The sequence below is a fragment of the Schistocerca americana genome, chromosome 6 (genome assembly GCF_021461395.2).
Source record: "Schistocerca americana isolate TAMUIC-IGC-003095 chromosome 6, iqSchAmer2.1, whole genome shotgun sequence".
NCBI classification, from domain to species: domain Eukaryota; kingdom Metazoa; phylum Arthropoda; class Insecta; order Orthoptera; family Acrididae; genus Schistocerca; species Schistocerca americana.
The window spans coordinates 509,968,712-509,992,150 of NC_060124.1; positions in this window are offsets into that span (position 1 = coordinate 509,968,712).

Consider the following 23,439-nt stretch of genomic DNA (forward strand, 5'->3'; position numbering starts at 1 on the left):
CCTGCAGATAAATAAGAAAATAATTATGTAATTGAACTTTTCCGAGTTGATAGAAATATGACTATCACTTGTACAGAAATGAGGAGCAATCAGTTCTGGAATTCTACTAGTACTTGTAGTACTACTTGTGATAGTACCGTAAGCTACCGTAGACTATCATACGCAAGTGTATACTACGGTTGTGTTCCTAGTAAGTCTGCTCAGTTAAGGTCATACCTGCGTTACCTGTGCATGAGTTTTTTGCACACATTTCGGGCGTTACCTAATAATGATGGCTTTCTTTGCGTATCCGATCAATGTCTTACTAAATTACCACAGAAACCTGGAGTGGTGAACCGCTAGAAACTGTGTGAGGATATATAAAGAACTACGTAACCTACGGAACATTTTTATTCTATGTAGTTAACATCGTGCCTGTTACTTAAAAATAAACACTACTTATAGCAAAACTGAAACTGTCAATGTGACTTTTTATTCAGAAATTATTGATCTGTAATGCCGTCCAGAGGGATGTTGTGGTAAAAATGAAGAAAGCGATAGAGATTTATAGCGCAAATAGCGCAATTTGCTCAAGAAAAGGGTAAAGTGAAGAAAACCTCAAAACAACAGTATATCCAACATCGGTTCAATACTTCCTCGAATGTATATAAAAGTCGTTTGTGTTGTTCGAGAACAAACTTCGCATTTGTGAATAATAACAAGCAATTCTTGCCTTTGATCGTGATGAGTACAAAATAACAACAATAATTACATGGATTCTTTTGCAAATAAACTGTTCTTGTATGAAAAGTAATTGCTTTGGGTACATGAAAGCGCGGAAGCTACACGATAAACTGTCACTTATAAAATGCAATTTTATATTCTGTAAGGGTATAAAATACACAAGGGAGTAGCATTTAATTACGTACGGTTCAAATTATGAGCACAACAAACAATGAACCAAATAAAAGGTCTAAAAGTTAGTGAGCCCTCTCTTTCTCTTTTACACATTCAGTTAGGTTTCTTTCCCTACCAATGCTACAAATACTACCGGTAACCATAACATGTACTACGTCATTTGCGTACTGTACTAAAACTACCGAATCGTAGTTTAGGTTGTGTGCAACTCTACATTCTACTTATTGTACGTGTTTAAAGAATGAGTAGAGGTCGATGATGGCTTTCAGACGCGATCATAGGTGCGCGAAAGACAATAAAGGACGCAGTGCTAGGAAAGACTTGTATGTGAGTTGGCCAAGGGGAAGGGGGGACGAAGCGAGCGAACACACTCCTGTGGCCAGACCGGGCACTAAAGAGCGGCCATTACCGCATTACGCATTCATGGCGGCGCGTTTACGGGAGTCTTCCCTTTAATAGCTTTTTAATGTATTGCTCTTCCGCCTAATACCCGCCGGGGCTGCGGTTAAATGTGCGACCCAGCCGAGTTCATTAGCAGGCCGATTGCGTTACCACGTCCTTAACCGCTGTCAGTGAACAAAAAATTAAAAAAGCGTTATCACTTTCGTGGTTACCAGCCGGTTACTGCATTGTGTATAAACACATGCAGTTGCGGTTAAATTCATAACAAATATTTGTACCGAGAGGAGTGATGAGCATCACCGAATGTTAATTGATGAAAGTTGCACGACGAGGCGAACGAAGAATCACTAGATATGGAATAACTTGTGCAAAGCTCCTACGGCAACAGAAGTTCTCAACGTGCAGTTATATCACTGAAAGGCAATCACTCATCTATCAACAATCCACAGTTTTTGATACTAAGTGAACTCTCGAGTAGGCGGGAGCGATCCTTAATCATCTAAGGCACTAACCTTCGTAATATGCATCAAACACGCACTGCGGTTAAACCGACAGTTACTTTTAATATATTAGATATCCTTCACTACACAAACACTGCACTCTTGCATTTCCGACTTGCAATTGCAACTGTTGTGGAAACAAGACAAGAATTCGTTCTAGGCATGTGGCTGGTCATATTCCTGCTTCCATGTAGGGATGGAAAAAACCGACTGATTAAAACCTATTCTGGTATTTTAGTTCTGAATAAACGGTGATTGTCGGTATTTATTTGGTCTCGTTTATAGCAGGTTTTTTTCTCCTTTTACTAATAATCAGATAAAAAACCAGCACATCAGTTTCCCTAAGCAGAAGTGTTACAATTTTTCATTTTTAAATAAAACTATCTTTTAAAAGCGAGCAACGTGTATTAGTAAACTTTTTACTGGTTTAAAATATTGGATTATTATACAAATTAGGAAACGCTATTTTAATGAAAGCCGCGCGGTATTAGCCGACCGGTCTAGGGCGCTGCAGTAATGGACTATGCGGCTGGTCCCGGCGGAAGTTCGAGTCCTCCCTCGGGCATGGATTTGTGTGTTTGTCCTTAGGATAATTAAGCTTAGGGACTGATGACCTTAGCAGTTAAGTCCCATAAGATTTCACACACATTTGAACATTTTTTAAAATGAAAACGCATACAGTTAGAAACCAGCAATAAATACGATGGTTGGAACTTCAATAGTGGCAACCATTTATTTACAGCTCGTATAAAATAGATACGTGTTTCAAAGTTTTACTGACCTTCAAAGTATTCACCAGCATTGTGTATAGCCCGTTGCCAGCGATGTGGAAGTTGTAGGATACTCTTAGCAGTGCCAGTTGTGTTGACAGTTCGAGCGGCACTGTCTATTGCCCGACGAATTTGTAGCAGTTCTGAAGCGAATGCCGTGAAGTGTTTCCTTCAGTTTAGAAATCGAGTTGAACTTACGAGGGCTTAAGTCAGGAGAATGTGGTAGGTGGTATAGCACTTACCAGACCCATCAGTCAAACAAGTCAGTAACAGCTTGCACTATACGTGCTCGAGCATTGTCCTGCAAAATGATGGTCAGTTCCTGTCGAAAGTGTCATCACATCTGTCTCTAAGCCGGTCGTAGGTTGTGTCCAAAAATGGATAGCAATAACAATTAAGCATCCAGCATGATGTTTTAATTTATTACCTCATAACTACAGTTTTAAATATGCGAGTTCAAGTTTTTAAAAAGAGCGAGGATGGGCCGTGAGGGGGGGATCACTGATAAAGTCTAGTCTGTTTGACACTTTTTTCAATTTCGAAGCAACTTCTACTGCATATTCAGCCTCTGTATCACTGATATCAGTGTGATATATCACAACAAGTACGTCCTTCTAATGTAACACTGTTTCCTCTAGTGAGATTCACTATCCGATACCGACACCCCTATGTAATGCGGAACTGACATTTAGATGACATGAAAGGAGGCGCGATGTACAGTGTTGTCAGTAGAGAAGCAGCAAGAGCAGAAAGATTCGATCAGGGATCTGGGATCTCAGTGATTTGGGAAGTGGAGAGCAGTCATTGGATACCACCTGTGTAAAAGGTACATGAGGGACATTTTAAATCTTCTGAAATTAACCACGTCCATTGTTAATGATGTGACTGTGAACTACAAACGCGGAGGAACACCCACAGGTAAACCAAGACCAGGCAGAACTCTCGCAGCGACGGATAGGTTCCCTCTAGCATAGTGAAGTGTGCTTGTAAGAAATCGCACGAAATCAGCGGAAGAAGTCGCTCGCGATTTCACAAATGTTACCTGCAGCCCAGGCAGCACAACACTGTGCATATGGATTTAAAAAGAATGGCGTAAGAAGGTGTGAAAAAAAAGAAGGGAGGAAGATTGGATTTAACGTCCCGTCGACATCGGGGTCATTAGAGACGGAGCACAAGCTCGGATAGTGTAAAGGATGGTGAAGGAAACAGGCCGTGTTCTTCCAAATAAACCATCCTGGCATTTGCCTAGAGTGATTTAGGGAATATACGGAAAACCTAAATGTGGATGGCCAGGTGCGGGTTTGAACCGTCGTCCTCCCACCTGCGGGTCCAGTGTGTTATCCACTGCACCACCTCGCCCGGTACAGTGGTCGAGTGGCTCCCATTAAGCTACACATGTATCTGGTCAACCCTGTGCGACACTTGAGGTAGTGTAGCGAACGACACCCCTGGACGTCGGGTGACTAGAAACGAATGATTTGAAGGGATGAGTTACACTGTACCATGTGGCAATCCGATGGAAGGGTATGGGTTTACCGAATGCCTGGAGAACGTTACCGGCCGTCATGTGTAGTGCCAAGAGTCAAGTACAAAAGAGGTCGTGTTACGGTATGGAGACATTTTTCGTAGTTAGGGCGTAGTTCCATCACTGCGCTTAAATAGCCGCTAAATGAAGAGGGCTGTTAACACACATTACAGCACTGCATGCTGCGCTCAATAGAGGAACTGTTCGGATTGCTTATATCAGCACTGGAATGCACCGTGTCATAAAGTAGCATCTGTGAGGCAATATTCTTAGGACAACAACGCTCCTGGAACGGTATGGCCAGCCCAGAGTCCCGACCTGAACCCAACGGAAGATATGTGGTATGAGTTAGAATTTCGACTTAGTTGTAGATCTAGCGTCCAACACTTCACCGGTATCGACTTTTGAAGAAGAATGGGCTGCCATTTCTCATTGAAAGGGTCACTAGCTGAGTTCATCATAAAGATGAAAGGTAGGTTTACCCCATATTAATGCACACTAATATGAGTTCAGATAACTTTGTCAGATGGTGTGTGAGAGTGGCAAATTTGTGGTAATATAGCTACCACACTAGAATATCCTGGGGCACATTAAATGTACACACATTCCGTGTTATATCACATTGATATCAGAGCTAAAGTGGCTCAAGATTCAGTAACAGTTTCTTCGAAATCGATAGGAAATAATACATCTAGTACTCACTGTTATGTAGCGAGGTATGTAATCGAAGACGAAACAATTGTGTTTGTCTCTACACACTGACGCAGTCAAGTTTCCAAAAGAATATTATTGCAAGAAATTACGATGAAAAAGCTTGGCACACACATGCACTGAAGAGCCAAAGAAACTGTTACACCTGCCTAATACCGTGTAGGGTCCCCGCGAGCACGCGGAAGTGCCGCAGTATTTCGTGGCATAGATTCGACTAATGTCTAAAGTAGTGCTGGAGGCAACTGAAAACGTGAATCCTGCAGAGCTGTCCATAAATCCGTCAGAGTACGAGGGGGAGGAAATCTCTTCCGAACAGCGTGTTGCAAGGAATCCCAGATACGCTCAATAATCTTCATGTCTTGGGAGTTTACTGGCCAGTGGAAGTGTTTAAACTCAGAATAGCGTTCTTGGAGCAATTCTTTCGTAATTCTGGGCGTGTAGCGTGTCGATTTGTCCTGCTGCAATTGCCCAAGACCGTCGGAATACACAATGGATATGCACAATGGATGCAGGTGATCAGACAGGATATTTAAGTACGTGTCACCTATCGGAGTCTAGACGTATCGGGGGTCCTATTTCACTCCAAATGCACACGCCCCACACCATTACAGAGCCTCCACCAGCTTGAACAGTCCCCTGCTGACAGGCAGGGTCCATGGATTCACGACGTTGTCTCCATACCTGTACGCGTCCATCCGCTCGATACAATTTGAAACGAGACTCGTCCGGTCACGCAAGATCTTTCCAGTCATCAACAGTCCAATATCGGTGTTGACGGGAGAAGGCGAGGCGTAAAGCCTTTCGTTGTGCAGTCATAAAGGGTACACGAGTGGGCCCATATGGATAATGTTTCGATGAATGGTTCGCGCGGTGGCACTTGATGGTCCAGTACTGAAATCTGCAGTAATTTGCGGAAGGGTTGCCCTTCTGTCACGTTGAACGATTCTCTCAGTCGTCGTTGGTCCTGTTGTTGCATGATCTTTTTCCCACTGCAGCGATGTCGGAGATTCGATGTTTTAACGGATATATGATAGCCCAAGTACATTCGTGAAATTGTCGTAGGGGAGAATCTCCTCTTGACCGCTACCTCGAGGATGCTGTGTCCCATCGCTCGTACGCCAACTATAGCAGCAGGTTCAACTCACTTAAATGTTGATAATCTGCCAATGTGGCAGCAGTAACCAATCTAACAACTGCGCCGCTTGTTGTCTTATATAGGCGTTGCCGACCGCAGCGCCGTTTTCTGCCTGTTTACATATCTCTGTATTTGAATACGCTTGCCTATACCAGTTTTTTTTGTGTGTATTACTGCGGATGTATGTGAAGTGGTATTTGGCTGTGGCGGAATGTATGTAGGCGAAACATTAAGAACTGTAAAAGAACACATTAAAAGGGAAGAACGCCACTCGCAGTTATAACGGCTTCAACATTTACAGAAGGGAAGTCGTGGATGTTACGGAAATTTCCAAGAACGAATTTAACTACAATAGTTGGCAGCTACAGGCTTCTCGCCACAAAGGAAGTGAAGATGCAGCCACAATTCGTGAGAAACACACTTCATGCTAACAGAGGAGGACACTCGTATCGCAGGAGGGGAAATGCAAGGGAGGGGAATAGGTACTGCAATGTAGCGGAGAAGCAAAGAGCTTAGAAGCGACACGAGGAAACATAAGAATATGTAAGCGAGTTCATTTTACAAGCACAGCCATGTATACCGTTCAAGTTGTTCGTAAATAGTACCTTCACTGTTGGGAAAATGCACACAGGTCTTTAGTATGTGAAAAACAGACACAGTTCCACATTACAAATAATACAATTATAATAACTTTGGTCTTTCCTTGTCACTATTTCCACACAAAAACACATTTAGAAAGTGCTCCACCCTACGTTTCTTCATTTACTGTAGCCACGTGTATTTCACTTCCACTGACATTCAGAAGTGTGGTGTGCGTACTGTAAGACCTTCGGTACACACACCATCAGATTATATGACTTGTCGCTCTAGCGAAGTAGGCGAGTGTCAGCAATATGTCTCGTGGTCTTATCGTGGCGTGTTTATCTTCTGCCGTTAGGTCAGACGACAGAAATGCCACTTGCACGCTTAGAGTAGCAGATTGACGGTGACCAACTTTAAACAGAACTTGATTAATTTTCACACACATTTATAAAAATAATAAAAATCATAGACATTACGTAACTTGATTCTGGATGCGGTTTACAATTGACAATCTAAAGTTCCTTTGGTCTTGGTACGTTAATCTTATTCTCACATATCTCTGATACTTGACAAAGTGTCTACACATTTCTCTTCATGGCTATGTACAGGAATATGATAATCTTATTAGGCGCAGACTGAAACTTGACTACAGACAAATGCAGACTGATGCAGACAGACTAATCGGAGGTCTGTACACTCGTTATAATACCTCGCGCGTTCAGGTATCACTGCGCGAGTGTGATCCGCGAGGAGAATAGGTTCTACGTTAGCAGCAATCTCATTGGCTGCGTTACATATTAATACGCGGATCGGCGGAAGCAGAATTTGGTCCCTCTTTATGGCAGCGCCATCTCGTAGTGCGGAGACGGACGAGCGCTGCGCCTGCGCTGTTGTGCTTAGCGGGGCGCGCTCTAGTGGGAAAGTTGTGTACGCGCTGACTACGCGGAACTATGTACACAACAAGAAAAATTACTTTCATCTTCACTAGAGGAATAAGTATTGCTTCGATGACAAAGCTCACACTATTCGAGTCTGCCCCATATTTATAGTCATGTCCATTGCCTGGTCCAGGAAATCTCCACTCGACATATATTGCTCTTCAATTTTAATTCCATGCTCACAGCGTTCCTTCTAGTCTTCTTTTTGTTGTGGTAGCAATTTATTCATCTGTAAGTTCATTCTGTACGTCACATTACATTCAGAAATGGCGTTCTTAACTCTTGGCCGTATCACGTCTATAGGCTTCAATTCTGGGTGGTACGGAGGAAGTCTTAAGACTGCATGGCCATGTACGGTTAAAGTACTATCTATGTGATGTGGCCTGTTTTGTTCATTTTGATCAATGCATACAACTAAGGTCTCAGCATGTCCTTGTGGAAAATAATTCCCTTTTATGTTAACCAGGACAAGATTTCCCACCTCGTGGAGTTTGATGTTAGAGCACGAGTCAGTTGCTTATTGTGGTAATGGGAATTATCTATAACGAGAACAGGATGAGGTCGTAGATTAGGTATTAATCTCTTCTTGAGCCAATTATCATAATTTGTAAAATCCATGTCGCTCTGATAATCCCGTTTTCTGGCCAGAATTAAATCTTACGCAGGGGTTTGGTATAAACCCGTGCTCCACGCCAGCATGGACATTGATAATTCTGCTCCCTGCCGGAACTGGTTTCAACAGAACATATGGTGAATTGTCACGCCATCCATACGTTGCTATGCGGCTAGTATGAACATATGTTTCATCCATATAGCGAAACTGAAGATATTCAAGTTTGTACTCTCGGGTACTTTTTAAGTAAGCAGTTCGTTTTGTCCTGATTCTACGTTGTTCCTGGAGAACTTTTCGGTTAATCACCATCTTCTTCCACCTAAATCCAAGAGTGCGAAGATGTTTACATAAATGTATTTTGACAGCCTTCAATATTTATGAAACTCTGAGAGTTTTTTTTACGAATTTCCTTCATACTGCGTGTTATTTCATCTGTAATGCAAAAATCATTCGCCACTCGGCGACTGATTTGGTTGTTATCCAAGCTGTCCACAAGATCTTCTGGGCGTTTCCTTATGAGGTGTTGAAAATGTCGAGGACTTAACTGCTTGGACTCTTTCCAGTTATGTCTTAGACCGCTGAACGGAGGTAAACGGTACACCAGTTCCTTCAGTCTCTCATTTCAGTGTAGATATTACACTCCTGGAAATGGAAAAAAAAACACATTCACACCGGTGTGTCAGACCCACCATACTTGCTCCGGACACTGCGAGAGGGCTGTACAAGCAATGATCACACGCACGGCACTGCGGACACACCAGGAACCGCGGTGTTGGCCGTCGAATGGCGCTAGCTGCGCAGCATTTGTGCACCGCCGCCGTCAGTGTCAGCCAGTTTGCCGTGGCATACGGAGCTCCATCGCAGTCTTTAACACTGGTAGCATGCCGCGACAGCGTGGACGTGAACCGTATGTGCAGTTGACGGACTTTGAGCGAGGGCGTATAGTGGGCATGCGGGAGGCCGGGTGGACGTACCGCCGAATTGCTCAACACGTGGGGCGTGAGGTCTCCACAGTACATCGATGTTGTCGCCAGTGGTCGGCGGAAGGTGCACGTGCCCGTCGACCTGGGACCGGACCGCAGCGACGCACGGATGCACGCCAAGACCGTAGGATCCTACGCAGTGCCGTAGGGGACCGCACCGCCACTTCCCAGCAAATTAGGGACACTGTTGCTCCTGGGGTATCGGCGAGGACCATTCGCAACCGTCTCCATGAAACTGGGCTACGGTCCCGCACACCGTTAGGCCGTCTTCCGCTCACACCCCAACATCGTGCAGCCCGCCTCCAGTGGTGTCGCGACAGGCGTGAATGGAGGGACGAATGGAGACGTGTCGTCTTCAGCGATGAGAGTCGCTTCTGCCTTGGTGCCAATGATGGTCGTATGCGTGTTTGGCGCCGTGCAGGTGAGCGCCACAATCAGGACTGCATACGACCGAGGCACACAGGGCCAACACCCGGCATCATGGTGTGGGGAGCGATCTCCTACACTGGCCGTACACCACTGGTGATCGTCGAGGGGACACTGAATAGTGCACGGTACATCCAAACCGTCATCGAACCCATCGTTCTACCATTCCTAGACCTGCAAGGGAACTTGCTGTTCCAACAGGACAATGCACGTCCGCATGTATCCCGTGCCACCCAACGTGCTCTAGAAGGTGTAAGTCAACTACCCTGGCCAGCAAGATCTCCGGATCTGTCCCCCATTGAGCATGTTTGGGACTGGATGAAGCGTCGTCTCACGCGGTCTGCACGTCTAGCACGAACGCTGGTCCAGCTGAGGCGCCAGGTGGAAATGGCATGGCAAGCCGTTCCACAGGACTACATCCAGCATCTCTACGATCGTCTCCATGGGAGAATAGCAGCCTGAATTCACGGTGTTCTTATTTCAATTTCCAGGAGTGTAGTTTCAGTAAAACATCAAGAACCGTTGCTTTTCTTCATAAACTGGTAGTCACTTGCCACAACTTCGTGTGTTTGACTGGGAAGAACTTCGTCCTCTAACTTGCTCTCTACTGGTGGCATCTTCGAGTAGTTTCTCCAGAAGTCTTTATTAGCGGTGCGCTCCGCCTGATTCTATGACACGTGCGATGCTGGCGACCGACTGAGCACGGTCTACTGCGCGTCTTATCTTCGGCGTTAACGTCTGTTTGCATGAACTGTACGAACTACAGCCAACTCTGCGGCACGGCAATAATATTTTGAGACATACTCCCCCTTCCTTTGCTATCCGTGTTTCGGATTGTGTCCAGTGATGATGGTCCATCAATAGAAGATATACGTGTTCTCCAGCATTAGCAATGAGAGCTCCCTTTTGTACATGGAAACGACACGACTAGGTCCTAAAAATTGAAGATGAGTTGGAGATAGAGAATAGTCATGCTAGTCAGAGAGCGTAAGCAAAATATTTAACTGAATTCTGTTTGACATCGTTCAAGCAAATATGACGTCATATCTTGTACGTATTTCCACATCAGGACGAATTTCAGTTGTACATGTAATGTGTACGAAAAAATTCAAGCAGAAAGAGATGTTATTCAGTAGCAGAAATAAATTCAGGGTCCACTATCCTCTGGGCCTCCTTTTTCATTGTTACTGACAATGTTTTACTCAGTACAGTGGCACTTTCTGACCCTAACATTTGAGAACTTCCGCTGTTTGTAGGAAACTAGTTTGTTGCATCCACTGTATGCAGACAATAATAGGGCTCCTCCTTAGGCTGTTGCTTACTTTATTAACAGGGTGTGTTAACCTTTCAGAAATTCGTATTGAGTCCGCTTATAACTACTAAGAAAACACCTATGTCTGCAGTACCTTTCATATCGAAATTGAGAGATGTATTTAGTAGCGAATGGTTTTCTTTGACATGTTTCAGACACCAACAGTTATGCACCTCGTATGGGAACGTACGGGGTCAGAAGCAGCAATACGTGTAGTGTGTACGAAACCGTGTTGTCCACTCTTCATGAGGTTGAGAGTGTAAACACTTGTGGATCCGAAGACTTGCGTCTCTGTTCTTTATGTTCCGAACAGCACTACAGAATAGAATGAGATTTTCACTCTGCAGCGGAGTGTGCGCTGATATGAAACTTCCTGGCAGATTAAAACTGTGTGCCCGACCGAGACTCGAACTCGGGACCTTTGCCTTTCGCGGGCAAATGCTCTACCATCTGAGCTACCGAAGCACGACTCACGCCCGGTACTCACAGTTTTACTTCTGCCAGTATCTCGTCTCCTACCTTCCAAACTTTACAGAAGCTCTCTTGCGAAGGAGCTTCTGTAAAGTTTGGAAGGTAGGAGACGAGATACTGGCAGAAGTGAAGCTGTGAGGATCGACCGTGAGTCGTGCTTCGGTAGCTGAGATGGTAGAGCACTTGCCCGCGAAAGGCAGAGGTCCCGAGTTCGAGTCTCGGTCGGGCACACAGTTTTAATCTGCCAGGAAGTTTCAGCACTACAGAATGTTAGAACAAGGATGAGATTCATCATCACCCAGCATGTAAGGGCAATTTTAATATTCCTGCAGAAACTAATATAGAGATTGACAGCTTATTTACTAAAAGTCACTCGGGGTTCATAATATTAATTCGTATTAGTAAAACCGTGTCTCTGGCATACGATCATTACATGCATTATTCAAAAATTCTGCAAAAGGCACTGTGTACAGTAGTTACACCACATTCTTTAGTAAAAAGTCACTCTCCTGAGTGCATGATAATAATTTGTTTTAGTAAACCTGTGTCTCTGGCTGCCTATATACATACATTACTCAAAAATTCTGCTACATACATTGCATTTCGTATTTAAGTTTCTGTGGCCTGTTCCATTAACCTGTACCAGTGTCGAATGCTACTTCCTTCTCTGTGATAAATGGCGAATAAAAGTTTTTGATAGTCTAATAGAATAATCTGTAATAGACATCTGTTGTAGTAAAGGTTTTGTCACATTTCATTTGAAAAGATTTTTTGCAGTAGCTTTCGGATAAGTTGTGCTTTTCCGTACTGCTCTCGCTGTTATACCAAAGGTACGCAGAGACCTTTTTTATTTTATTTTTTAAGTGGGTACTGTTTGGCGTACTTCTTTTAATCGTGTTCGCGTTACGGCTTCTGCCGTTGACAGCACAAAGCTTTCAGTATTTGATCCCGCAAGTGTGGGGACCGGGAAACTTTTTAACGAGCCTGTTACCAAAGCTGGGCGATCACGCCGTGTTGGGAGATATACACTACGTATCAGCTCTGAAGCATTCTAGCCATCGTGCCGGCACAATAATTCATCGCTGCAGACTTTTGAGGATTTTCCTCCTCGTGCGCTTACATACACATATTTCAAAGTTGATTCGGAGCGAAACGATCCCACTCCGATAAAGCTGTTAGCGAATAATCTCACCAAGAAGAAACGAATAAATGAAGGCTGCTCTTTCGAATTAAATTGAACTCTGTAGGGATTATGGTAGAGTTTCTCCGAAGCTTTACTAATGGAAAGGATTGTACAACTTGTTTTTGAAAATAATTGCGGGACATATGCAAAAGAATAACTGCTGCTGGAGGCACAATGTAACCACATTTGGCCGGCCGAAGTGACCGAGCGGTTCTAGGCGCTACAATCTGGAACCACGCGACCGCTACGGTCGCCGGTTCGAATCCTGCCTCGGGCATGGATGTGTGTGATGTCCTTAGGTTAGTTAGGTTTAAGTAGTTCTAAGTTATAGGGGACTGATGACCTCAGAAGTTGAGTCCCATAGTGCTCAGAGCCATTTGAACCATTTAATCACATTTGGGAGTTCCGGTTAGGTGGTATTCAACAGCGAATGAATATTTGATGGAAATTGTTATGATGTATTACCATAGAAGTCATTAGTGGCATGTATTTCATGCGCCGCCAGTTGTCAGCAACTATTTTTGATTTTGTTGAGGATCCCTACTGTCTGGATTTCGAATTAAAACTTTTTAAAATTCAGATCGTCGCGCGGCGGTGCTGTGCGTTGCTCCTGTGTGTGAAGTTCCACTCGCCTTATCGTGAATCTCTTCTCACAAGCACGTCTCCTTGAAGGTTCAAAAAATGGTTCAAATGGCTCTGAGCACTATGGGACTTAAATTCTGAGATCACCAGTCCCCTAGAACTTAGAACTACTTAAACCTAACTAACCTAAGGACATCACACACATCCATGCCTGAGGCAGGATTCGAACCTGCGACCGTAGCGGTCGCGTGGTTCCAGACTGTATCCTTGAAGGTACTGAAATGCAGTACTCAGTCGGGAAAAGCTATAGAATACTGCTGTACACCTAGTAACCGCAAGTTGTATTTAAAATTGTTTTTTCGGTAGAACGCTAATAATAGTGAAGTGAAATGATTTGTGTGCGTTAGCCGTGGTTGGCTCGAGTCATGCTTGTCTTGGGTTAAACCCTGGTTGCAGTCCTGTGGTTTTATTTCTCCTGCGGTTATCGCTATGATGTTGCTGTCGTCTCCGTGGAATGGCAGCAGCAGCGTGTATCGATACTAGTACTGCTGTACTATCTTTGGTGTGGCGGATATAGTTTCCTGCTGAGCGGTGTGTGACTAGTCAGTCGGTTGGCGTGGAGCAGCAAGGAAGCACTCCATCGCGCATACTCTGTCTGTGGCCGTTGGTGGTGTGCAAGCGCAGTTGGAGTGTGAGGTGCTGCTTGCCAGTGCTACAAGTTCGTCGCCCACCGATATTGGACGTGAGGTTGAGTCCTCTCTTAACCTACTATCGAGCCTCAACTGTTTACATTTCTTGGTTTGATCCTGGTTGTCGCTTTTGGGACATTCCCGCGAGCAACAACGTGTGTTTATTCAAGTCGGCTAAGGTTCCAGCTGTCTTCCTGTGGAGTTTAACTTAATTTAGTCTGTTATTGAAGTTGACCAGTGGTATCTTCTGCCTCATGACCGTTGACGTTCCGGTTACCTGCCCTGGTCGTTGACGTAATTTTCGGCAGTGTACGAGGTGAGGATAGAAAAAAACCGGACTGATGCTGAAAAAAACATTTATTTACAATTATTTACAATTTCATGTTACCTCCTTCAATGTACTCTCCTCCTCGGTCTCTACACCGCTCCATACGAATTTTCCACTGTTCATAGCAATGCTGCAGATCATTTTCGGTAAGTCCATACATTACTTCCGTCGCTTTTTCTTTTACTGCTTCAACAGTCTCAAATCTAGTTCTTTTCAAAGCTGACTTGACTTTAGGGAAAAGAAAAAAGTCACAGGGGGCCAAATCAGGTGAGTAGGGTGGATGATCTAAGATGGGAATGTTGTTTTGCCAAAAACGTCTTCACTGACAACGCACTGTGAGCTGGGGCATTGTCTTGGTGAAGGATCCATGACTTTTTTCTCCACAAATCGTTCCGTTTTCTCCGTACTCGCTCACGTAGGGTAGCCAGGACGCTAATGTAGTAATGCTGATTCACTGTTTGTCCCTCTGGTACCCAATCAATGTGCACAATCCCTTTGATGTCAAAAAAAAAACAATCATCATTGCCTTGAATTTCGATTTTGACATTCGTGCTTTTTTTGTCGTGGAGAACCAGGAGTTTTCCAATGCATCGATTGGCGTTTAGTTTCGGGATCGTAAGTAAAAAACCACGATTCATCGCAAGTAATAACATTTTGTAAGAAGATTGGATCACTTTCAATGTTTTCCAGGATGTCAGAACAAATCATTCTTCGGCGTTCCTTCTGTTCAATTGTGAGACACTTTGGAACCATTTTTGAACACACTTTGTTCATGTTGAAACTTTCATGAAGAATCTGCCTAACACTTTCCTTGTCAACTCCTGTTAACTCATACACTGCTCTGATTGTTAAACGGCGATCTTGTCGATCAAGTTTACCGATTTTTTCAATGTTTGCATCAGTTTTTGCTGACAATGGTCTGCCAGTGCGAGTGTCATCACTGGTGTCTTCGCGGCCATCTTTAAATCGCTTAAACCACTCAAACACTTGTGTTCGCGATAAACAATCATCGCCGTACACTTGTTGTAACATTACAAACGTTTCACTTGCAGATTTTCCTAGTTTGAAACAAAATTTGATGTTAACACGCTGTTCTTTCTGTACACTCAACATTTTCCGACGCACAGACAAAACGTCAACTACTTAAAACAGACGCCACGGGCAGACTGAGTGCAGGAGGCAGATGAAACTCGAGCAGTAGGCGGAGCGAGAGTCACGTGACAGGCCACGCGACTTTCAGCCTTATAGCATTCGTTTTATTGTTTCACCAGTACTAGTCCGGTTTTTTTTCTAGCCACACCTCGTATTTTCCTCGTCGTGTTGTTCCAGACCAGTGCGGCATGTAGTTCGACAGCTGACGTGTTGTTGGTCGTTGTGGGCGCCAATATCCTGTCTTGTGGTCGTTTTGCTGGTTGCGTGGAGTAGAGCTGATTTTGTTGATTGGTCGGTTGGCTGTCTGTCATTTGGGTTGCCTTCAGATTAAGAAGTCGTTGGACAGGCTGCCTGTCTCACCTAAACGGGCGTTAGTGTTACAATCCCAGGCCGACCCTTGGAAACTTCTGAGCGCCGTGGCTAGTGTGTTACAGTAATTTACCTCTTTGGGTTTTAGTTATTTGGTTAATGTTCTTGTCTTGCCCGTAAGGCATGAGATTGTTATGCTTTTATATGGGACCTTCAGCCGAATTTTACATGAGATGTTTTAAGGTAGGACCTTCTGCATTGTAAATTGAAACTCTTTTTCTAGACCTTAAGCCGTTAAATTATTTGATGATGTGCGGCCTTCAGCCGAGTTTGAATATCTCTTAAATTAATCTTCTTGTCTTTCCCTTAAGGCATAAGATTGTTACGCTTTTGTATGGGGCCGAATTTTGCAAGAAATGTTTTAAGATAAGGCCTTCTGCCTTTTGATCGACACTCTTCTTATTGCTTAATATGTTCCTTCAGCCAAGCTCCATTAAAATGAAATTGCTAAGGCCTTCAGCCTGTTTAGTTAGAAGATTTAGAAAATATTCTGGGGTGAAACCTCCAGAAGAACCTTGTATTTCAATTTCTTACTTAGGCCTTGATTCTTGGATTTTGAGTGTGGGCTTCAGTCGATCTAAGGTTAATTAGAGGAGATCGATTAAAGTTTTGAGTGTTTTGCGTCCTTGTTGTAATATTGTGTGTTGATAAATACAGTTTATATGCTGAGTGCAACTGACAGCAACTTACTTTGGCTCCTTTCCACAACCTGATCCGATCTGTTCTGCCGGCCCAGGCATTTCAGTGCGTAAAATGTCACTCTGATACGGTAAGGTTGCGTACACCAGTTACTAGCAGCCTTGCTGTAAGCCGTACAAAGTCTGGAGAGTCCACATGCACACATCATTCATAAACGTAACCAGTTTATTGTAATTGTTAATTATCCTTCACCGAAAGTTTGTAAATGGATTGTTTCCTTTAGAATACCTCGCTCAAATGTTGTTGTGATAAGTCTCATGTAACAAAATGTTTACGCGAATAAGCAACATGCCGCGCGGAATTTAGTTATTTAAAATGTCAGCAAAGGTTCTGAATTTCACACCGAGTATTAAATAGAACTCTCTTCCACACTTCTCAAACATTTTGTTACTCAAATATCACAGTATTAATAATTTTTGTCGGAGCACCTATCTACAGGTCTGGTAACTAGGAGCTCCAAGCGACGACCCTACTCATCACTCTACACAAAAAAGTTTCTAGAATAAGCGTGCATATACTAATTTCTGATTCGTAGAGAGACATTACAGCAAATGGGAAAGCAGCATCAAATACGCTGAATCCCACGCTTATGTACAGAAACATTCAAAATTTGTCACAGAATCGGAACAGTAAATTAAATAAATTTTGAAAACACACAAATACAAAATTAACTCTCTTTTAAGTATACTACTTTACCAAAATCACAGTTCATTTCGCTAGTACCATAAACTGACGAAATAGCTTGAAACAAATTGCTCACTACGCATGACTGACACGTCATTCTCGAATGTTCTTCAGAGACCAGTTACTTCAATGTATAGGACAAAAACCTTCATTCACTCTCATAACTAAGCGCAATTAGAACAGTAAAATTAATAAACAATTAGAACATTAGACAAACAGAACTGCAAATAAATATGACAGTATGTTGTCTGAAGCCAGTCTGAATGCCAGATTGCATAAGAACTACATACACTCGGGCACCTGACGCCAGTTGTCCAGCGCGTGACATCTGCAAGACCGTTCACTGCTGTTACTATCTCAAGAAGCACGATGTAAGGTGCTAGCCTTAGCCATTCACTTGATATCCTTTCTAATGACGTCGTTTTGTAAGGCACAGGGTTTTGCGTGCTTTGTAGGAAAGCTGCATTTACAGAAAGATCTCACGTGACCTAAGCGGACTAACAGCAGCGAAGTCAATTTGGCGCTTGAAGTTACATCGCCTCATCTGAAGAGCAATGCACTCTATTTTACGGCGGATACGGCATAAGAGAAAGGCTGAATAATCGACAAAAAGATAACATTCTACGAGTCAGGCGTGGGATGTCAGAAGTTTCAACATGGTAAAGAAGCTAGAGAATCTGAAAAGGTACGTGCGGAGACTCATTCTGCATACAGTGTGGGTCACTGACGTCAAATGGAAAAAAAATTTCTGGTCACACAAATATACAATAATATCAACAGCAGCAGAAAAATGGAAAAACTCGAGAAAGATTCGGCATGAATAAATCTGGTCACAGAGTTAATAGTAAACATGAAACTTCCTGGCAGATTAAAACTGTGCCGGACCGAGACTCGAACTCGGGACCTTTGCCTTTCGCGGGCAATCTGAGCTATCCAAGTACGACTCATGCCCCGTCCTCACAGCTTTATTTCTGCCAGTACCTCGTCTCCTACCTTCCTGCGAACCTTGCAGAACTAGCACTCCTGAAAGAAAGGATATTGCGGAAACATAGCTTAGCCACAGCCTGGGGGATGTTTCCAGAATGAGATTTTCACTCTGCAGCGGAGTGCGCGCTGATATGAAACATCCTGGCAGATTAAAACTGTATGCCGGACCGAGACTCGGTAGAGCATATGCCTACGAAAGGCAAAGGTCCCGAGCAGATGATAAACGGGTATTCATTGGACAAATATATTATACTAGAACTGACATGTGATTACATTTTAACGCAATTTGGGTGCATAGACCCTGAGAAATCAGTACCCAGAACAACCACCTCTGGCCGTCATAACGGCCTTGATACGCCTGGACATTGAGTCAAACAGAGCTTGGATGGCGTGTACAGGTACAGCTGCCCATGCAGTTTCAACACGATACCACAGTTCATCAAGAGTAGTGACTGGCGTGTTGTGACGAGCCAATTGCTCGGCCACCATTGACCAGACGTTTTAAATTGGTGAGAGATCTGGAGAATGTGCTGGCCAAGGCAGCAGTCGAACATTTTCTGTATCCAGAAAGGCCCGTACAGGACCTGCAACATGGGGTCGAGCATTATCCTGCTGAAATGTAGGGTTTCGCAGGGATCGAATGAAGGGTAGAGCCACGGGTCGTAATACATCTGAAATGTAACGTCCACTGTTCAAAGTGCCGTCAATGCAAATAAGAGATGACCGAGACTTGTAACCAATGGCACTTCATACCATCACGCCGCGTGTTACACCAATATGGCGATGACGAATACACACTTCCAATGTGCGTTCACCGCGATGTCTGCAAACACGGATGCGACCATCATGATGCTGTAAACAGATCCTGGATTCGTCCGAAAAAACGACGTTTTGCCATTCGTGCACCCAGGTTCGTCGTCGAGTACGCCATCTCAGGCGCTCCTGTCTATCAAGGGTAACCGCAGCCATGGTCTCCGAGTTGATAGTCCATGCTGCCGCAAACGTCGTCGAACTGTTCGTGCGGATGGTTGTTGTCTTGCAAACTTCCCCATCTGTTGACTCAGGGATGGAGACGTGACTGCACGATCGGTTACAGCCATGAGGATAAGATGCCTGTCATCTCGACTGCTAGTGATACGAGGCTGTTGGAATCCAGCATGGCGTTTTGTTTTACCCTCCTGAACCCACCGATTCCATATTCTGCTAACAGTCATTGGATCTCGACCAAAGCGAGCAGACACGATAAATCGCAATCGCGATAGGCTACAATCCGACCTTGATCAAAGTCTTAAACTTGATGGTACGCATTTCTCCTCCTTACACGAGGCATCAGAACAACGTTTCACCAGGCAACGCCGATCAACTGCTGTTTGTGTATGAGAAATCGGTTGGAAACTTTCCTCGTGTCAGCTCGTTGTAGGTTTCGCCACCAGCTCCAACCTTGTGTGAATGCTCTGAAAAGCTAATCATTTGCAAATCACAGCACTTCTTCCTGTCGGTTAAATTTCGCGTCTGTAGCACGTCATCTTCGTGGTATAGCAATTTTAATGGCCAGTAGTGTATGTTTCCCTATGAGCTCTGATTTCTCTTATTTTATACGATAATTATTTCTACCCGAGTAGGTGGGCGCTAACAAAACGTGTCCATCCTCTGAGGTGAAAGCTGGTGATTGAAATTTCATGAGAAGATCCAACCGCAGCGAAAAATGCCTTTGTTTTAATGACTGCCCCTCCCCCCTTTTTCCGTCAATCCATGTATCATTCGTGTATCATCTAGAACGGTGCGTTCTCTTTCAATGTGACTGCAGGACTATGATGTCCTTAGACAAGGGCTGAATCGTGTACGGAAGGTCTTCGCACCGTCAAGGTTGACCAGAACGTCATCATGCTAACTGCACTGCGAACTGTCGTTTTCCACAGCGAAAAGTGTTCGATTCGACGTCCCAAGGGAAGGGGTGGTCTCATTGACATCATTTGTGCCACTCCCTGAGGGTCTTCCATATCGATTCTGAGAGGCGCTGTGACTAAAATATTTTCCTCTGCTACCGCAAAACAACCGCCGAATTTATACCTGGCTGTCGTGGTTCTGACCTCGACCGCAGAGGCGTCAAAAGAAGGAGTGAAATGTGAGTGAGAGGGTAATTGACAACATTCTCATCGTGCGACGCTTCAACCGTGGCACTGAGCTGAGTTGCGTTGAAATTTGGCACCAATGTGACTCCATCAGCGCCCCTTACAGCTCACATAGCTTTGGCCTTTATTTCGCATGTGTCGACACCTTACTGTTTGAAGCATCACCGAGTCCGTGGCTGACGTTGCAGGACGCCACGGTTCAGCAACTTTACTGCGGAAAGTTGTTATCAACTTTGAGCCTAATTCTAAACTTCAGCCTTGAAATGGGGGACAATTAAAAGTTTCGAAAAGGTGTCCCTTCAATTACGTTGCGCAATGTACGCTATTGGCCATTAAAATTGCTACACCAAGAAGAAATGCAGATGATAAACGGGTGTTGATTGGCCAAATATATTATACTAGAACTGACATGTGATTACATTTTCTCGCAGTTAGGGTGCATAGATCCTGAGAAATCAGTACCCAGAACAACCACCTCTGGCCGTAATAATGGCCTTGATACGCCTGGGCATTGAGTCAAACAGAGCTTGGATGGCGTGTACAGGTACAGCTGCCCATGCAGTTTCAACAAGATACCACAGTTCATCAAGAGTAGTGACTGGCGTATTGTGACGTTTTAAATTGGTGAGAGATCTGCAGAATGTGCTGGCCAGAGCAGCAGTCGAACATTTTCTGTATCCAGAAAGGCCCGTACAGTACCTGCAACATGGGGTCGTGCATTATCCTGCTGAAATGTGGGGTTTCGCAGGGATCGAATGAAGGGTAGAGCCACGGGTCGTAACACATCTGAAATGTAACGTCCACTGTTCGATGTGCCGTCAATGCGAACAAGAGGTGACCGAGACTTTTAACCAATGGCGCTTCATACCATCGCGCCGGGTGATAGGCCAGTATGGCGATGACGAATACACGCCTCCAATGTGCGTCCACCGCGATGTCGCCAAACACGGATGCGACCATTATGATGCTGTAAACAGAACCTGGATTGTTGTCCCCATCTGTTGACTCAGGGATCGAGACGTGGCTACACGATCCATTACAGCCATGCGGATAAGACGCCTGTCATCTCGACTGCTAGTGATACGAAGCCGTTGGGATCCAGCACGGCATTCCGTATTACTCTCCTTAACCCATCGATTCCATATTCTGCTAACAGTCATTGGATCTCGACCAACGCGAGCAGCAATGTCGCGATACGATAAACCGCAATTGCGATAGGCTACAATCCGACCTTTATCGAAGTCGGAAACGTGATGGTACGCATTTCCCCTCCTTACACGAGGCATCAGAACGACATTTCACCAGACAACGCCGGTCAACTGCTGTTTGTGTATGAGAAATCGGTTGAAAACTTTCATGTCAGCACGTTGTGGGTGTCGCCACCAGCGCCAAACTTGTGTGAACGCTCTGAAAAGCTAATCATTTGCATATCACAGCGTCGTCTTCCTGTCTGTTGAATTTCGCGTCTGTAGCACGTCATCTTCGTGGTGTAGCAATTTTAGTGGCCATTAGTGTATTTGTGTGACGTGCGGATGCGGAACATAGTCCTTGTCGTGTGTTCTCTTTATGGAGTCTAACCGTAACTACGTTGCCCCCCAATCGTAGGCGCTTACTCCTCTTTTATGTAGATGGCGCCCCGTATCTTTTGGCGGACGCAGCAGAAAGTATGGCATTACGAATCAAGATATCTTCAGAATTCGTACTGTTGAGTCGGGCGAATTGTTTAAATTTTTGTGCAGTACACTGGAATGCGAGGTGACTAACTCGCCATAAGCACGGAAAATATCATTTCCATTGAGTCCACCACTTAGCAAGGTCTCTCTTTTCTGGAGGCGCATTCCTCGCTCAGCAGAAGACTGTGAAGGCAGAGCTGCTGTGTTTCCATAAGGGTTTGAGCCAGACGTACAGTGGGTGCCGGCGTCGCAGTGAAACGACTGCAGCAAACACGCAGTAACCGCCTCCCGCTGCGCCCTGTTCAGTGGCTCAGTGTTCAGCAAGTGGCGTGTCGGACTTGGCTCTCGGCGCCTTGGCGCCTCGCCAAGGCCTGGTGGAGGCGGAGGCGGCGGCGTTGCCCGCTGCAAGTGCCGCCTCCACCGCCCCCGCAGTGGCGGGATTAACGCGAGCGCGCGGCCTCAAACTTGGTCCCGCAATACGTCGCGCTGTTGGGAGATGTGCCAATACCCGCTGCCGCCTCAATGGGCCGGCGCCTTTGTGTTTAACTTTGTATTAAGTCTGCTGCCACCACTACCGGCTGGTTGTATACTTACATCTAGCCTCAGTGTGTGGCGTATCCTCTAAACCGCAGGGAACGGTTCAGCAATGTTTCCTGTGTAAGGCACAGTCGCTATCGAGAGTGCCTTTCGGCGACTAATGCTTGCAGTAGCAACTGTAGACTGCCCTTGTTTCAGCTCAGAATTTTTCAACACACGCCAGATAGTGCATGCATTTCTTCCATTACAGCAACGACATATTTCGTCAAGTATTACTCCAGCGTTGTGTCAATGGATACTTAAAGACGACCAATTAACCAATAGAAGATGTTCTTTTCGATGCATGATTACTGGAAACATGGTTGGCTCTGAGCACTATGGGACTTAACATCGGAGGTCATCAGTCCCCAAGAACTTAGAACTACTTGAACCTAACTAACCTAAGGACACCACACACATCCATGGCAGGGGCAGGATTCGAACCTGCGACCGTAGCGGTCGACCGGTCCTAGACTGAAACGCCTAGAACCGCTCCACCACACTGGCCGGCTTACTGGAAACTTCGTGGCAGGTTTAAATGTGTACAGGTCTGGACTCGAACCCAGAACTATGTCTTTTGCGGGAAATGCTCTTATTATCCATCGAAGACTCAGATACAGGTCTCACAGGTGCAATTCCGGCAGTACCTCTTTTCCAGCTATGGTACATAAGCGAGAGGAATGAGCACAATGAGTGCACCATGTTGTGCGTCCAACAAGTTGACAAGAATAACATAGAAGAATCGAACCGATAGTTGAGGCTCTATTACATAACGATCAGTTCGATTCTAGGAAATGCAAGGGCATCGGAGACCCAGTCCTCACATTGCGGTTGTTAGTGGTACCAAACAAGAAAGATCAAAACATGTCCATTGTATTTGACGATCTGGTAAAAGCGCTCGACACTGTAAAATGGTGCAAGATTGATCTAAATCCTTAAGAAAATATGTGTAAGCTATAGACGGGCAATATACAACGTACGACAACCAAGAGAGAACAATAAGACTGGAGGATCAAGAACGAAGTCATTCGCCTGCCTCTGTTCAATGTATAAATCGAAGAAGCAGCGCTGGAAGTGAAAGGAGGATTCGGGAGTGAGACTGTAATTCAGGGTGAAAGGA